This window comes from Salvia splendens, chromosome 6 (genome assembly GCF_004379255.2).
Source record: "Salvia splendens isolate huo1 chromosome 6, SspV2, whole genome shotgun sequence".
Classification (NCBI taxonomy): Eukaryota; Viridiplantae; Streptophyta; class Magnoliopsida; order Lamiales; family Lamiaceae; genus Salvia; species Salvia splendens.
The window spans coordinates 13,135,322-13,152,136 of NC_056037.1; positions in this window are offsets into that span (position 1 = coordinate 13,135,322).

Sequence of the window (16,815 nt, forward strand, 5' to 3'; positions counted from 1 at the left end):
TTATAACATGGCCTCAGAGCAGAAAAAACAATCCTAGGCTCAGAAAAAATTCATCATTGCCAATACCAATTCTCGACCTTTTCCAGCCAGAAATCAAATCCAGAAACCACATCCTACCGCAAAAACATGTCAGATACTGAGGAGGAGACGAAACCCAATCCAGATCAGACGAAAAGCCTACGAAATTGCAAGAGCGTCACGGTAGCATTCAAATTGAATGGAAAAAATTACCCTCTATGGTATTGACTAATGAAAGTCAAGATAGGGGGCAGAGGAGCTTACTCCTACATCAGGAAGGAACCTCCAGAAGCGGACAGTAAGGGGTTCGATGACTGGGAGGAAAACGACCTTGTGGTGTTCTCGTGGATCGTCGACAACATTGAAAATGAAATTGTCGCCGACTTAGCGCATCACCTGACATCAAAGGCTATGTGGGACAGCCTCGCGGTCAGGTTCGAAAACAAGGCAGACCGCTACCTGATCTACGACCTAGAAGAAAAAGCGATCAATATCAAACAAGGCAATCTCGATCTGGAAACATACTACCGGATGATTCATGGACTATGGATCAATATAGATCGCTGCCAGAAGCAACCTATCGACTACTGTGATAAGGGGATCGATCAATTTCGAACCCATTCGAACTCAAAATGACTGATCAAGTTCTTGACCGAATTGAATCAAGAGTATGACTCGATCCGGAGGGATATCCTGAAAGAAGAACCAGCCCCATCAGTAGAAGCGGCATATGGGTGGGTGAAGAGGGAGGCGGCTCGACGTCGCATCATGCCACCGGCGTCGTCCTCACCCACCGGAGAAGCCAATGGTGGGGACACCGATTCGTCATTCGGGGGGGAAATTGGACACGGTTTCTCCGCACAGAGCAACTGCCCGTCACAACACAACAGCCAACCACCACCGCGCTCCGCAGCCACCAGCCGACCGACGGGAAATCCCCTAGACACCTCGAAGTTATGGTGCTCCCACTGTGGGAAGCAAAAACATACATGGGAGACATGCTTTAAGCGATTGGGCTACCCCGAATGGTGGGAGGACAGACAGAAGGCTAGGGCTACCCAAGCTCAGGCGAAGATGGCTGTCGGGGTGAACGGCGATGGGGCACCGCGACGAATCGAAACCGACAACCATGGGGAAACGACTGGACCAGGGTCTGGGAAGTATCAGGCGAGTTCGCTGGCCGGCGGCAACGTACGGGGCACCGGAAATTTCACGGAGTGGATGGAGCCGACTGGCGGCGGAAAATGAGGTAACGGGTTTGGTGCTAAGCCAAACCTTAATTGGCACTTATATGGTTTTAACATTGGACCCCCAGAAAATGAGAATTATGAAAATGGACCCCATCCTATTACAATCAACCCCCCTGACTTTCTGAAATTCGAAAATAAAATCCCAGATATCCAGAAATTACATAACTACCCCAATTTTGTGCATGTTAATCAATTTGCACCCCTACGAGATATTTCCGTTGCGTTTCATGTTTCTAGTAATACAAGTACTACGGGTTGGATATTTGATTGCGGAGCAACTGATACTATGACACCTTATCGGAGTGATTTTGTTGATCTACATGATGTTGCTAAATCTTATATTAAGACTGCAAGTGGGGAGTTTATTACTGTCATGGGGGCGGGTACTATTGAAATATCACCTATTCTCCGGCTCACGAATTGTTTATATGTTCCCACATTATCCCAGAGATTGATGTCTATTAGTCATGTGACTAAAGAACTGAATTGTACACTCCTAATGCAGTCCGACTTTTGTATTTTGCAGGATATTCCGACGAGGAGGATTCTTGGGCGGGCACTGAGAAACAAGGAATCTACTACGTGGACGAGATAGCTCAAACTGGCAGTGCAATGTTGGCTCACGGATCCACAAAACAGAAAACTTGGCTCTGGCACCGAAGACTAGGACATCCTTCTCCTTGTTACTTTAAATTGCATTATCTGAACCTTTCAATTCCTTCTGATTTTTCTTGTGAAACTTGTGTTTTGGCCAAGAGCCACAGACAGTCTTTTAAACCCACAAACACTCGTATGAAATCCATGTTTTCTTTAGTACATTCTGATGTTTGGGGTCCTGCACCAATTGTTGGTGGGAATGGTTTCCGATACTATTTGATTTTTGTTGATGACTGCACTAGAATGACGTGGATATATTTTTTGAAAAACAAATCTGATGTGTTTGATAGATTTACCTCTTTCTTCAAAATGATCCAGACACAATTCCAAACCACTATTAAAACCCTTAGGTCAGATAATGGGAGGGAATTTGTTAACAGTGATATGATCCAGTTTTGCAAAGAAAAAGACATAATCCACCAAATCTCTTGTGCCTATACACCTAACCAAAATGGGGTAGCAGAACGAAAAAAATAGGACAATCCTAGAAATGACTCGAGTTATAATGATTGACTCCAAAGTCCTCAAATACTTTTAGCCAGAAGCAATTGCTACATCCATCTATCTCATAAACCGTCTCCCCACCAAGATCCTAAACATGAAAACCCCACTTGATGCACTATCCAAACAAGCCAAGATACCCGAACACTTGAACCTCCAGCCCAAAGTCTTTGGTTGTTCCGTCTACACCCATATCCCTAAACATGAGAGAACCAAATTGTCCCTGTGTGCAACCAAATGTGTCTTTGTAGGGTATGTGGTGAACCAAAAGGGATATAGATGCTTCGATCCCCACACTCGGAAAATTATCACCACTACGAACTGTAACTTCCTTGAAACCGAATTTTTCTATAACACCCACCTTAGTAGTCAGGGGGAGAAGGGTCCAGATAATTCTAATTCCGAGGACTATCTAAGTTGGGTTGTGCCATTGCCAAGCTCCTCGATCGAGGGTCCAACAGATCCAGTGACAGTCACTGCTACCGAGCGAGTCTCTCCACAAGAGTCATCTCATCTGCTCCCTAGCAATCCTTCTCCGACGATATCCGAGGTAATTCCTGAACCTTGTACTATTGAAAGTCCGGTTATTGCTAATCTTGGGGATACAGATCTCTAAGAAGAAGATAACACTTTGGATGGAGACACCGGGAGATATGTGCTTCCTCACAGAAGTACAAGGGGAGTTCCGCAGAAGAGATATTCCCCTGAAAAGATAGGGAAGAAGAGTCGCTATGGGGTGGCAAACTTTGTTCAAGGAAACCTAACTAAAATGGCTCGGGCTTTCGAAGGTGCATTGTACGAAGAAGAGGAAATTCCACAGTCAGCAGAAGAAGCAATGAAGCATAAGAAGTGGAGGGAAGCAATGCTCATTGAAATGAAAGCGTTGATGAAAAACAGTACGTGGGTTAAGAACAAATTGCCCGAAGGAGCTAGAACTGTCGGATGCAGATGGGTGTTCTCGATTAAACGAAGACCAGATGGGACTATTGAGAGATATAAGGCACGACTCGTGGCGAAGGGATACACCCAGACATACGGTATGGATTATGCTGAAACATTCTCACCAGTTGCCAAGATTAATACCGTGAGAGTGTTGTTCTCCATTGCAACCAACAAGGACTGGCCGCTTCACCAGTTCGATGTGACAAATGCGTTCCTACACGTGGAGTTGTCAAAACCAGTATACATGGAACCACCGCCTGGGTTCACAGAAGAGTTTTTTGATGGGGAAGTCTGCCAGCTCAAGAAGACACTATACGGGCTGAAACAGTCCCCGCGAGCATGGTTCGGGAGATTCACAGAAGTAATGAAGAAGTATGAGTATAGACAGAGTAACTCAGACTATACTCTGTTTCTCAAGAAAAGAAAGGGGAAGATCACATGTTTGATTATATATGTAGCCGACATGATCATTACCAGAGATGATGAGGAGGGGATAGCCGAACTAAGGAAGAATTTGTTTCATGAGTTCGAGATGAAAGACCTAGGCCTTCTTAAGTACTTCTTGGGAATAGAGGTACTGAGGTCGATAAAGGGAATCTTCATAAATCAGAGGAAGTATATACTAGATTTGCTAGCAGAGATAGGGATGGTCGACTGCAAGCCCGCAAATACTCCAATGGTGCAAAATCACGGATTACAAATAAGGGAGAGAACAAACTTGGCTGATATGGGGAGATATCAGAGGTTAGTTGGGAAGCTCATTTATTTGTCTCTTGCACAGCGGAAGACTTGTACAAACAAATAAATCAGACGTAGGATCTATTTGACAGATTACAAGATTAATCAGTTCACATGTTAACACAAAATTGCATGCTAGAACGCAAATAATTCATGCTCATAGAATATAAATCCTAAACATGAATTCTACGGAGTTAGCCAATTTACCTCGTTGATTCTCCAAAGAATCGTCGATTGCTTGCGCCTTCTCCACGATGATCTTCAATACTAGACCACAGATCTTCTGACTGGTGTCCCGAACTGTATCTCGACATCAGGGTGGCCTGATCTTATCGAAACACTAGGACTCGAATAAAGAAGACAGATCTTTCTCACGGATGAGAGCTAAAAAACTCACGGAGGAGAAACTCACTGAAAAAATCATCCCTCTCTTAATAATTAGAGTGGGCGAAAATTTTCTACACTAAATTGTATTTTCTGTCTCTTTTATTCTCCTATTTATAATAGTTCATATTGGGCCCAGTCAGGGATCTATGGAAGGTTTTGGATATGGGCTCCCCCAATTAGCTTTTTACTAATTAAATTGAACCCATAATTTAATACAAGCTTATATTGGAATATTACGAGCAGCCACTACAGAAGTAATATTGAACTCCCTATCCAAATCCGAAACTATAAGTATTCCGGGTTTCCATTTTGTTTATTATTTATTTCCCGCGCTTAAGATATAAATGCCCATTAATTAATTAAAGTCTGCTATGGACTTAATTAATTAACATCTTATTAATTCCAAGAGTAGACTTAGCAAGAAACACTTATTTATTATTCATGGAATAATTAAATTCCAACTGGTCAGTTTCCGAATAATAAAACCTTGTTCAAGCTCCTCTTGAGGACATTATCAAACGAGACTCACCTCGCGCACGATTCAACATAATAGCAATCCTAGCACCGCTAGATAATGATCACCACTACCCAATATACCTGGATCGTTGGGTGACGAAAAACCCGCACCTTTGGTAAGTCAAAATAGTAGATACTCAATATCGTATGCTCAATGCTAACGTACATTGATTAAGAAATAGATATTTATCAAGACCTCGTCTTTCAGTAGATAGCATAAAGACACGTCTTGCTGTTAGATCCATTCAGTGCTATACCACACCAACGTCATCTTATTTCAATAATGCTTAGAAATAATCAGACTGACATTGCAACCTTTCACGATAGGTAGCCAAAGCCTATCTAGGTTGTGAAATTCTTCTTTTTCTTTTGCAAAGCATTGCATAGAACCGACTGTAGTTACCTTAAAGTGGACGACGCCCACAACCAGTCTACTAAGCAAAAGACTTAGGCTTTGTTTACTTCTTATGCATTTAAATGTTTATAAAACATCTTATAAACGCACAAGCAAACACAATGTAATAATATACTGATTCTATTCGTGCGAAATGCTCGAATAATACTGAATCGGGTCAAAAGTGGATTGTAGAGTTATTTTCGTACACAAGCAAGATTCTATTCGAGCGAACTCGCTCGAAACATGCTTTTCAGTATACTAAACCTAACAATCTCCCACTTATACTCAAAACATGCTTTCGAGTATACCCACTGCCAAAAACTCTCCCACTTATACACAAAGCATGTATTGGAGCTAGATATATCGAACTACCATTCATTTCACATCATGTTTGAAACATGTTTCCACAAAGGCATTTTTCTGTGAAAAATCTGCTTGGTTGTTCTCTGATAATATCTTTTGCGTCACTATGTCTTTGTTGCGTACTTGATTTTTAATTAATTTCATCTCTCTATGTGATTGTTTAGCTTATGATCTCGTGTTCCTCTTGAGTTAGCCTTTGCTAGAGTAAAAATACTCATAGGTATACTCAAACTTACGATCAAAGCTACTAGGAGTATACTCCTAATGTAAACACATAAACTGAGGATGACTTACTCGATCACTGATTAGTCATAAAACTTAGTCAGTGTAACCCTAAGGACATTACATGAATGACTGGTAAACTAGAATATAGCGATTAGTCTTTCTCAAGTACTATGGTATATTCATTACCTCAATCAAAGTCCTTTGCCATGGTTAATATGATATATACTTGTTATGCAAAAGCACAACTAATATCAAACTTAGTACACATCATAGCATACATTAGACATCTATCTGCAGAACTAGTCTCATAATTCTTGTTCTCACTAAGCGTCAAACGACACTTGATTAGAGACAAGACAATTCCATCTTGAAAGGTAGAAACCTTTGCATGGAAATTCTAATGCTAAAATGTTCCAAGCTATGTGTAGATATAGGATACCTAAGAGAATCTCAACATTCTTTCTAGCAATCTTAAAGACTTTAGATGCTTAGAATGTAATTAGTTTCTCTATAATCCTTTATCTTAAACTGGGTAGACAACCAGTTTCCTACGCTAGATGCCAATCTTAGTTGTTTGCAACTTTTGTAGATTTCATCATCATAGAGTACCAATAATACCATATTTAATGCACTTTCAACTTTCTTGTGCTTACTACACACTTAAAGAGCACATGTCAAATTCCAAACATTTGACAATCTCGACAAAACACTTATCTCTGATTTAGATGCTTGCCTAAGACCACAAAGGTCTTCATAAGCTTCTAATCATGTGTTTCTTGCCCTCTATTACATACCTATTAGGATGTTCCATGTAGATGATTTCTTCAAGACTTCTATTAATAGAAAGCTGTCTTGACAATCATGATACATACATTCTAATTATGTAAGTGCTGATAGACAATAGGATCGAACAAATCTTGGCACAACGACAGCGAGAAGATGATATTTCTCTTTGGGCATAGCCCATTGTCATTGTCTAGCCATTTGAGATCCACATTTACACTTGCAGATGTACTAGCTCCCACTGACTGGCACAGCCTGTAAGTAGTATTGCAAGTCTAGTAAAAACATGTTGTCTATCTAGGATTGTAGTTTGGAATCTCACCTTTCCAAGAATGAATATCCAAATGAACCAATTATACATTGTAGTTAAAGGGATTATGTTCAAGTTAATCTAAGACCGAGTCATTCGACACTCTTAGACCCATGAACTTGTCATGTTCCTGGGAACTCTCCCACTACGACATGGTTCTAACAATCTTAGGTGTTGAAGTTGATTTTATTAGTGCAAAAGTTTCTAATGGTATGACTCTTTGGTAATATGGAAAATCCGATATCTCTCTATGTCCTGAGAGTTATCACGCTGTAAGGCTTTTAGTTCCATTCTTGATCTTCATACAAGAATTATATCTTTGAAGATTACAGAACTTATAATCTTACATCATTTGGGATAACCTTAAAACATACCTCAGTACTCAACTCCAATTACTTGGATACCTTTCCAACATGCGTTGGAACAACTTTACACCTTGAGATGTGCTAGACTAGAGTCACTCTAGTCCACAACTCGTGTTTTGTAGAAGGTACTGTTGATGGTAGTTTCTTTAAGGTGTATCTCGTTATATCTAACGCTTATCCCATCAATGATAAGATTTTCATGAGTACAACTCATCACTTGATCAAACTTGTCTTAGAAAGACTTCGATTCCTTCTTACATAACTATCCCATTCTTTGAAAGAATGCTTGGATTCGTTAATGGAGATTAGACTCCCACTACTGATCATAAAGCTTTGCTCGTCTTCTTATTGGTGTAAACCATTGAGACTTGCTAGTCTTTCTACGTTGCACTTCTATAAGTATTCTGAATCATAGAATTCTAACTCATAGTGCATCAGATAGACATTCTTGACTTTCAAGCTATTTAACAAACAAATTGTTAATAACTTGATAGTCTAGATCAGTTTTAACAATAACTAAGTATTTTCTTGGCCTTAAGACTAAGAGCCATAAACACTTTATCATTCATTGTTTAAGAAGTCGATGTGTTGTTTATTACTCAATCTTGTTTCATCTATATTGTTTCAATACTATGATGCCTTAAACATCAACCATAAAACAATAGTTGAGCATTAAGAGCTCCCACTGCAACAAAATCCTAACTGGATCAAGATCTCTTACTTAGAAGTTGCATTGTCATGTAAGTCATTGTCCTTCTATAAAAGAGGTCAATCCAACTTACAAAGCATCTTCACTCGCTTTAGACAAACTTTGATGACAATTCAGGCTCTCTCATTTCCATATCTAGTCTTTTGTTCAAATGAACTAGGACTTAGGAAAAATGCAGCCTTCATGAATTCGTCATCTATCATGTCACTTTCCTCTAACAGTAATATAACGACTAATATTCTGAAGGTTTTCTACTTTTCAGTTAAACCTTCTTGTAGTCATTTTTTATTACTTTAGGCGATGACTTGAGTCAGAAAACTATTTGAGTGATCAAAAGATTCCTCAAAACATTCTGTCCCTCTAGGATATTCCAATAGAATCATCTTGACAGATTCTATTGATATCCAACTTTCATCGTCACTAACCAAGACTTGTCGTGCTACTTAAAAGAAAATAGCTTGACCTTATTCCTCAAAGAACTTGTCAAGTACATACAAAAAGCATTCTCGAACAATCTTCGTAGAATTATGTCGAGGAAATGGAGGACATGAATTATTGAGTATAAAATCCCAGTTTTAGCGATGAGAATCTTATCCATTTACATTTCCAGTCCACATAATTTTGGCATTTCAGTTTATTCCATTAAGATCGCAGACAAAATATGAATGACATAATGAAGATTTGGCAAATAAACTTATTATCACATACTTATGATCAATACATAATCACAAATAACCACAAAATAATTATGTATCTTGCAACTGTTAAATTAAAATTTTGTACCCTCCAGAGGAAGTCAATACGCATTAAAATCTTACAATTTTACTGGTCACAACACCGACGAATAGTCCAGAGACCACAGAGTGACATGGCCGCCTAATGTTGCCTAAGCAAGACCACCGAATTTAGCATTACAGAGTCTCATTTCTACAACACACTCCCATAACAATGCTTATGTGCTGCTAACAAGATCAAGCTATCTCATAAATTCTGTGTGAACTTCTGAATCTCACAGTTTCTTAGGATTATTGTCCCCACAGTGCAGGTGGCGATAATATTGGAAACCACATTCTAGTTCATACTATCTATATTTGAGAAGTCCGCCTTATGAACTCGCTATTTCTTAGGATTATTGTCCCCACAGTGCAGGTGACGATAATATTAGAAAAAAGCTTCATAAATTGCAGACCAATTGATGGAGACCATATACAACGCACTTGTTGTAATAATCGCTTAGATATTTTATATGGTTTTTGCATAATTATCACACAAGCAGATAAAGCAGATAATCCACTTACAAGGATAAACACCAAATAAATAGATAAATCCATTTAATGCATGACATTTAAACACACTGGATAAGTAATGACAATTACTTAATGTTTATCTTGGATATTAATTATCCAAATTCATTTAGGATTTATCAAGATAGGGTTAACTATCTAAATCCATTTAGGATCATTCTAGATTTTATTTCGATAAAATCAAATCCTTCAATTCAAGATAACGTTGATCTGGGATTATCATTATTTAAATCGTTCTAGGATATTACTAGACAGAAACAATTCCATCATAATCCATACGATAAATAAAATCCAACCAACCAAGATTTATACAAATCTTAATTCTATTTAGAATAGATATCTAGAATATATCATACATTACTTAGGATTTCTTAGATAAATAAGTTTATCTAATTCCAATTAAATAAGGATTTTCTTATATATTATCTTTATCCTAATCTATCTAGGATATAAATCCAAAAGATAAGGATAACTTGGATTAATGCTTATTTTAATCCATCTAAGATTTGTCATAATAGAATTAAATCTATTCAAATTTATAGGATAAAATAAATTAATATTAATATTAATCCTAATCCATCTAGGATTTATTGCTGGAGTAAATCCATATAAATCCATAGAATTAGATAATATTATATTATAATTATTCAAATCTATCTAAGATTTATCTAGGAATAAATCCTCATAAATCTATAAGGTAAGAATAAAATATTATATTATCACTATCCAAATCCAACTAGAATTTATCTATGAATAAATTCATATAAATTCATAGGATAAGAATAAAATAATATTATCATTATCTAAATCCAACTAGGATTTGTCTAGGATTAAATCCATATAAATCCATAGGATATAGATAAAAAAAAAGATTATTATTTTCCAAATATAACTAGGATTCATTAAGGAATAAAATCCAAATAAATCCATTAAATAAGGAAATAATCTAATTAATCCGTGATTTAATTCATAATCAAATCTCATATAATATATAAAATCCACAAAAGATATATTCAAATCTAATTTCATATTTATCTTGAATTATTTCCAAAATTGAATCCAAGGATTTGGAAAGCGAAGTCACGGAACGACACGATGCGAAGTCGCGCGGGTTCCACCCGCGCAAGCGTCGCGCATAGGGTAAACCCTAATCTTGCGTCGTCGAACTCGAGTCCGGGAAACTTCCCGCGAAGGGCTCCCACTCGTCTCGCGAGCTTGCCGAGCAAGACGTCTCCGACGCTACTGCATCGACGTCGCTCCAGCCACTGCTGCCCGGAACTCCGCTGCCACCGTGCTTGCAGATCGCCGCTGCAATCGTGCAGCTGCGTCGCTGCTCTCGCTGCAGCGTTCAGGCTGTCGTGACTGCACCTGCTGTGCCGCGTCGCGCAAACTGCCCAACCCGTAGGCTTGGGCTGCCGACGCAGCCTGGCCAGCCTGCCGTCGATCGATCTGCCGCCTTGCTGCTGCAGCGTCACTGCAGTTGCCGCCTGATTACCGCTGCTGCGTCGTCGTCGCTACTGCGACGTCGTCGTCTCTGCAGCCACCGGCGCTGCGCTGCGTGATGCCGTCGCTGCTGTCGCAGCGTCGCCGCACCCGCCCGCTGCCTGCTCGCCGCCGCTGATGTCCGTGCTGTTTCTCAATTCGCATGAGTACCTAGCCTGATCGTGGTTTAATCCCACGTCGCAAACTCCATGTACGTCGATTTGAAAAACAAAAACAATCAATTTGATTCTTGATGGAATAACAAGAATTGGGAAATTCTTTTCCATTGATGGTTAAAGTCAAAGGTTGTGGCGCAAGAAATTGGTTCCATCAATCAAATTGTTATCGTGGCGAGAAATTTTAGCCAATATTTACATTCTTCGTTATCGTTGATATATTTCGCCATCGAATAAAAATAACAACAACTACGCCAAGAAGAAAATCATGCATCCAAGCAATTCATATAACATGAAATTAATCCACATAATCAGAGCCAAAAATTGGCTCTGATACCAATTGTTGGAGTTTTATAGCCCCTTGCACAGCGGAAGACTTGTACAAACAAATAAATCAGACGTAGGATCTATTTGACAGATTACGGGATTAATCAATTCACATGTTAACACAAAATTGCATGCTAGAACGCAAATAATTCATGCTCATAGAATATAAATCCTAAACATGAATTCTACGGAGTTAGCCAATTTACCTCGTTGATTCTCCAAAGAATCGTCGATTGCTTGCGCCTTCTCCACGATGATCTTCAATACTAGACCACAGATCTTCTGACTGGTGTCCCGAACTGTATCTCGACATCAGGGTGGGCTGATCTTATCGAAACACTAGGACTCGAATAAAGAAGACAGATCTTTCTCACGGAGGAGAGCTGAAAAACTCACGGAGGAGAAACTCACTGAAAAAATCGTCCCTCTCTTAATAATTAGAGTGGGCGAAAATTTTCTACACTAAATCGTGTTTTCTGTCTCTTTTATTCTCCTATTTATAATAGTTCATATTGGGCCCAGTCAGGGATCTATGGAAGGTTTTGGATATGGGCTCCCCCAATTAGCTTTTTACTAATTAAATTGAACTCATAATTTAATACAAGCTTATATTGGAATATTACGAGCAGCCACTACAGAAGTAATATTGAACTCCCTATCCAAATCCGAAATTATAAGTATTCCGGGTTTCCATTTTGTTTATTATTTCTTTCTCGCGCTTAAGATATAAATGCCCATTAATTAATTAAAGTCTGCTATGGACCTAATTAATTAACATCTTATTAATTCCAAGAGTAGACTTAGCAAGAAACACTTATTTATTATTCATGGAATAATTAAATTCCAACTGGCCAGTTTCCGAATAATAAAACATTGTTCAAGCTCCTCTTGAGGACATTATCAAACGAGACTCACCTCGCGCACGATTCAACATAATAGAAATCCTAGCACCGCTAGATAATGATCACCACTACCCAATATACCTGGATCGTTGGGTGACGAAAAATCCGCACCTTTGGTAAGTCAAAGTAGTAGATACTCAATATCGTATGCTCAATACTAACGTACATTGATTAAGAAATAGATATTTATCAAGACCTCGTCTTTCAGTAGATAGCATAAAGACACGTCTTGCTGTTAGATCCATTCAGTGCTATACCACACCAACGTCATCTTATTTCAATAAGGCTTAGAAATAATCGGACTGACATTGCAACCTTTCACGATAGGTAGCCAAAGCCTATCTAGATTGTGAAATTCTTCTTTTTCTTTTGCAAAGCATTGCATAGAACCGACTGTAGTTACCTTAAAGTGGACGACGCCCACAACCAGTCTACTAAGCAAAAGACTTAGGCTTTGTTTACTTCTTATGCATTTAAATGTTTATAAAACATCTTATAAACGTACAAGTAAACACAATGTAATAATATACTGATTCTATTCGTGCGAAATGCTCGAATAATACTGAATCGGGTCAAAAGTGGATTGTAGAGTTTTTTTCATACACAAGCAAGATTCTATTCGTGGGAACTCGCTCGAAACATGCTTTTCAGTATACTAAACCTAACAGATATCAGAGGTTAGTTGGGAAGCTCATTTATTTGTCTCATACTAGACCAGATATTGCGTATGCAGTTGGAGTAGTCAGCCAGTTTATGCATGCGCCGCAAGAGAAACATTGGGAAGCAGTTTTGAGAATTGTTCGGTATCTGAAGGGAACAACAGAGCATGGACTTCTGTTTGAAAAACACGGACATTTGGAGATACATGGTTTCACTAATGCAGATTGGGCAGGAAATCTGAATGATAGGAAGTCTACTGCAGGGTATTTTACCTTTGTATGAGGTAATCTTGTTACATGGAGGAGCAAGAAGCAGAAGGTTGTAGCACTTTCAAGTGCAGAGGCGGAATTCAGAGGGATCAATAGTAGGTTAACAGAGGTTCTATTGCTACGGCGACTCATGATGGAATTGGACCTTCGTTCGATCCTTTCTTACAAATTGTCTGTGATAACAAGGCAGCGATAAGTATCTCCGAAAACCCGGTTCAACATGATAGAACGAAACATGTGGAGGTAGATCGACACTTCATAAAGGAGAACCTTGAAGCAAAAATTGTGGAGATGCCATATGTGAAATCAAAAGATCAACTGGTCGACATCTTGACAAAGGCGGTGGACTCAAAGTCTTTTCGAGAATGATAAGGCTCATTTCATGCATCGGTTTGGGGGTAAAATGTACGCTAGTTGATCGGTTTTATCGCGCAAAACAAGTGTTAAATGTGCAGAAATGCCACTTGACCAAGACAACAAGGCCAGACTGATCAAGCAAGTACAATAGGCGAAAAAGGCCAGAAAGCAGAGGAGTTGATCAAGGGGAGTAATCAAGCAGTCAAGGAGGGGACCGCTGGCTTCCAGAAGAAGGACACATGAGGCTATGAGCTGGATGGTGCGCAGCATTCTGTTATCAAGGACAACGTTCTAGAAGGGGACACGTGATGATATATGAGACGTAAGGACGGAGCTGAGTCACGAATCTGTTACAGAAAAGCGTCGTCATTCTAGAAGGAAAGCACGTAGCAATCAATGAGTCGTTCACTCTCAGCATGAATGAATATTCCCTGCCAAGATCGTTATTCAGCTGGAAGTCATGCCAAGCCTATAAATAGAGGATGTGCCACCACGCAAAGCAGATCCGATCCTTTACTTTCCGTCTTTAGTTTAGTTTAGTGTAGCTCTCTAGTCTAGTTCAGTTCTCTAGATAGCTTAGATAAAGTAACGCTTAGTTAGAAAGGGCGATCGAAGGAGCGCTACAGAATACTTGATATATGTCGGCGTATTCTTAAGTTTCCCGCCGAGGATCTCCCCGGTCTTAATTGCTTTCGTATTTCCGAAGTGTTAGCTTAGTTTAAATTTCACGCTGTACTGTTCTGTGTTTTAGTTTTAATCAAAGCTGTTTTCGTTTTCATCATGGTGTTTACTGTTTTTTTTTTCTCAAACACCATCACGGCGAGGGGTTAAGGCGGACCCCCAACCTGTATATATCAAAAATCGCCAAAAGAACATACATCATCCAAGCCCAAAAGTGACTCGGTCCGCACGAAAGATACAAATCACAAGAGCTAACAAAGCTACTATGGTATCCCCACAGACCGGGTACTAACCATCTAAGTAACGAGAAAACAAACATAACAAAGCTATACACCAAAATAACAACAAGGATGATGGCCAAAAACTGGCCAACTCCACAGGAAAATAAAAAACCATAAATCAAAACTACGAACCATGTGAAGTAGTCATCCATCTCGATATCTGAATCTGAAGATCGGATAGCCCAACTGGTCCATCCTGACGAGCGACTTCAAATACCGAGGCGCTGAATCCGCATCAAAGAAGGTGATGGCAGGGGTCTGGACCCCCTACCTGCAAAAAAATCGGCTGGCCGGTTGCCCTCTCGATAGATGTGAGAGAACATAAACTGCGTCTGTGCGAGCAAAGTGCGAATGCGAGCCATGTGGTGTCTCACATCCGCTGCTCCTCCGCGTCCTGAAGTGAACACCGCGACCACTGCTGCCGCATCCATCTCGACCCAAACATGCGATGAGAACTGCATAGCCAAAGTCAGCCCGTGAAGAAGAGCTAAGAGCTCCGCCTCGAAGGCCGACCCAGCTACGAGGGGCATGCAAAAGGCCCCCGGGAGGGAACCGTCTGAACCACGAACCACTCCCCCACCGCCTGCCTGTCTCGTCGAGCTAGTAAAGGCCCCGTCGGTGTTCAGCTTCTCCCAAGGATCGTCGGGTGGATGCCAAAGCACTTGCAGGGATCGTAGAACTCGCCGGCGAGGAGGAATCGAAGGCATGAAGTCGACGGCCGGGGTGCAACCGCGCCAATGAAGGGGGACTAGCACACCCGCCGCCACCAAGATCCGCAGATGCTGAACAACCTGCCAAATAATATGTGAAGAACGAAAAGAAATGCCGCGGTGCTTGCAGCTATTCCTCTCCGTCCAAATGAATCAGTATACCAAACAGGGAATAATGAAGCTGATGTGCAAGGCGGTGGCCCTGTGAGAGGACCTCCACCAAAAATCTAATCTAAGTGCAATATCAGTGCACGTGTGAATGTGTGTGCTAATGTAAGGGAACCAACCATCGAAGTAATCCCAAACCGATCTCGCCAGAGGACTCGACACAAACAAATGCTGAAACGACTCAACTGAAAAAGAAGAGACACAACACAGACACTTGGATGCAAGAGAGATACTGCGGGCTTGAACATAACACTCAACAGGGACCCTCTGGAGGAGGAGGCGCCAGATGAAGACAAAGATGGTCGGGGTCAGCCCAGCATTCCAAACCATGCGAAGTCCGAAATGTCTAGGGGACCGTGTCCGGATGAGCTCCCAAGCTAAGGCCGTCGAGAACTCACCATCGCCAGTGAGGCTCCATCGCATCACATCCCGCCTGCCCGCCTCGATCGGAACATCCCTGATAATATCCAACACATGCAAAGGCACACCATACAAAGCCAAATAATCATGCAATTTTTCAACATGCCAAGTATGATCACGCCAAAACCTAGAGACATCAGCTGCAGGAAGATCAGTCCCAGGTGGACAATAGGTCCTAAGGGGAAGATCCCCGACCCACACGTCGTCCCAGAAACTAATCCGCCCTTCACCGAGGGACCATCTAATGAGACCATGCACCTTACCCCTAATACCAGTGAGGCGATGCCATATAGGACTATCATGCACAGAGTAAGGAGAAATGAAAGCACGACCAGCATGGAAACAATACTTGCGCATGGTGAACTGCACCCATAAAGAATCCTGCGCGAGAAATCTCCACCAGAGCTTGATGCTGAAAGCTTTGACGACCTCGCGGAAACGACGGATGCCGAGGCCTCCCTCATCCAACGGCAGACAAATCTTCTTCTTCCAGCTAACCCAGTGAATCTTCCTCTGCTCCCCAACCGTGCCCCAAAAGAACCGGGCCAAGATCTGCTCCAACTCCCTCATCCAATACTCATACGGCTTTAGGACCTGGAAGATGTGAAGAGGGATGGTGACAAGGGTGCTCTTGATCAGTGCGAGGCGCCCTCCAAGAGAGAGATGTCTGTGAGACCAGCTGTGAATCCGGTCCACCATCTTCTGTCGGATATCTAAAAGGTAGCCGGCCTTCAGTCCCCCCTTATAGATAGGGACATCATGGTGTTTACTGTTTCACATAGTTAATTTTCATTCCAGTCTGAAATTCACTTGACCCAGTAGTTAAAATTTCCTTGATCAAGTTAGTGACTTAAATTCTGTCTAGAGTAAAAATCAGTAGTTAAAAACTCGCCAGTTAAAGCGTGGCAACAGCCAAC